We start from the raw sequence: 2,628 nt of genomic DNA on the forward strand, positions 1-2,628 counted from the left end.
GTACGAGGTCGCCGCGCTCTCCTGCCGGGACAAAGCCGACGCGTTCGCCTCGCTCCGGAGGAGCTCTGCTGCTCTACAGCAAACACCCGCGGCTGGATAAGCTGCAAAAACAACACACCCAGCTGATACGTGAGCATGACTTCCGCTGGTTTGAATTAAAAAAAAAAAAATTCTTTGGTGTTTACACATGAGAGATTATAAAAAAAAAATTCTACACAACTATTTTGCAAGGAAGCCAGCTAAGAACTGTTTTCAGAAGAGAGAAACTCCTCATCATTCAAGGTCACAGTGACTCTCACCGTAACAGTTTCTCAGCAATACACCTGATAAGGACGACTCGTAACACAGCCCTTCGGACAAAGGCGGTACCTGGAATGAAAACACCCGCGGCTCCGCTGCCGCGCTGCTGGGAGCCAGGCGTTGGGTGGATGTGAACGAACTCGATGGGGCAGCAAACAGACCTGGGTGGGAACAGGGGGCTGGGGGAGCGCAGTGACCCCGGCAGTACCCTCGCTGGGAAATGTTTTTATGGGATGAGAAGCATCACCACTAAAAGGGCCTTGTTCTTGTTCTGCATTCAAGGAGCTTTAAAAACAAAGCTTTAAAAACCGCCCCCGGGTTTGGCTTATCGTATTGATTTTTGCAACACGTTTGTTTCTCTTTCCTTCCAGTTCAAGCTCCGCCATCCCTCAAACCCGAGGCAACGAAAGCAGCAGCAGGTACCATGAGAACTGACCCCATCGTGTGAGAAGAGGGCAGGAAGCCTCGCGGCCCCGCACACGGGCTGGGCACCAGCGGCACCGCCACCCTGGGCTGGAGCTTTGGGCTGAATTCCCCCCCCCAGCCCTTCCAGGTGCTTCCTCTGCCGCAGGGTCCCCGGGACATCCCCTCCGCCCTCACAAGGGTCTCCAGAGCAGAGCCCACCAGCCCAGAGGAGAGGGGATGGAGATCCAGCTCCTGGATCCTGAACCCACCACGATAAGGCAGCTCGTGGCTTTGTGCGGCCAAAACACAGAGCGATAGTCTTTTTTTTTTTTTTTTGTGAGAAAGGACTTTGGCAGTAAAGCGAAAAGGTTTGTAGAAATCACTCATTAATCTAGCGAAGTTTATCAGCTACTTGGAAATATATTTGTGTGTTAGCTGGAGCAAGAGGAGAGAGAAAAAAACTCTTTCTTAAGTAACTGGGAGGTCTGCCATTCAGGGGTTTTATTCCCCAGCTTACTCCCCTGTTTCACCGGGGTGCCACGGACGAGCAGCACCCACCCTTCGCTGGAGGCTGAGCTCCCGCCGGAGCGGGCGGAAGAGCACGGACAATGGGCAGATCCCGCTCGTTTCCCCCGCGGCAGCCTTCTCCGTGGGCAGGTTTGATTTCCTCCAGCACGTGCTGTTCTGCCTTTATCCCGTCCTTCTCCCCTCGGGTCCCTTTTCCTTCTGTCATGGGAACTGGAAATAAGATCTCAAGACGCGCTTCCTACAGAACCTGGAAAAATAACCTCACAGCAGCTTCCAGATGATGGCAAAACATGTTTAAAAATCAGTTGTACAAACAAATCTGCTATTTGGACAAAAAAAAAAGTGACTCCTCTGTAACACAGCGGAGTTTTTCTGCGTAAGACTGACGCAGAAGTTTCCCCATTTTGAGACTTGCCCCAGAACCACCTGCGCCAGCCTCTGCCTCCAGCAAGAACCACCGTCGCTCTTGCAGAGCCACCTGCTCAGCCCAGCATCGGGCTGGCTGCAAAGACCCCGCCACCGCAGGAGACCCCTGGAAGCTCCCAAAGCACCTCCGAAAGGTTTTTGGGAAGGAACAGGCTCAAGGGCAAGCCCTAAGGCAGGCGGAATACTGGAGAGCTCGGTGCTCCTTGCATAGAAATGGTGAGAGCACGGAATTCAGAGGGATTTGCTGCAGAACCTCATCTCTGTTTCCATTCCTAGTTATCCCTGCCAAAGCCGATGGAGGTCCTGCGCTCGTTCGGATCCCTCCCCAATGTGCCCATCACAGCCCGACCTGAGCGAGATTCAGGTGATGGTCACAGCCCATGAAATCCTGGGGGTATCAAAACGGGGGCTGGGGGGGAGCAGGGGGGCGATGCTCACGTTCCAGAGATGGGGTTTCAGGCGCCCGCAGTACAAAGGATGCGATGCAAACACCCCACCAGGTAAGCTCCAGGAAAATCCCATCGCTGCGCCTTCTGCAGAGGACACCATGCAAGGCAGCGCATTGCAAACCTCCGTGGAAATCACGAGTAGTGCCCATGGAGAGGGCACGGGGGATGCTGTTTGCCACAATCAAAGATGAAACTCGTGTCTGGGAGATAAGTTTGAATCCTGTCTGAACCTGCCCAGAGGTTTGTGATACTGGAAGGATAAAACAACCTGGCAGATAAATCCCAGGCAGGACAGCCAAAGGTGTTTATTTGGTCACCGCAGGTGACCACAGACCTGCCGCTTCTGCGGTACCAAGGGGCTGAGCTGTCACAGACCCAAAGTCATTATCTGAGCTCGGAGCCGGCGTCAGCCCACACCCAGCAGCCCGCCACCCTCCCCTGCGCTCCCAGAGCTGCTCCCTGCCCAGGAACGACAGAGCTCTAGGTGTCTGCAGCGTCAGGGCAGCGAAAGAGGAGAAAC

Source organism: Pterocles gutturalis, unplaced genomic scaffold (genome assembly GCF_000699245.1).
Source record: "Pterocles gutturalis isolate BGI_N339 unplaced genomic scaffold, ASM69924v1 scaffold3595, whole genome shotgun sequence".
In the NCBI taxonomy this organism is placed as follows: Eukaryota; Metazoa; Chordata; class Aves; order Pterocliformes; family Pteroclidae; genus Pterocles; species Pterocles gutturalis.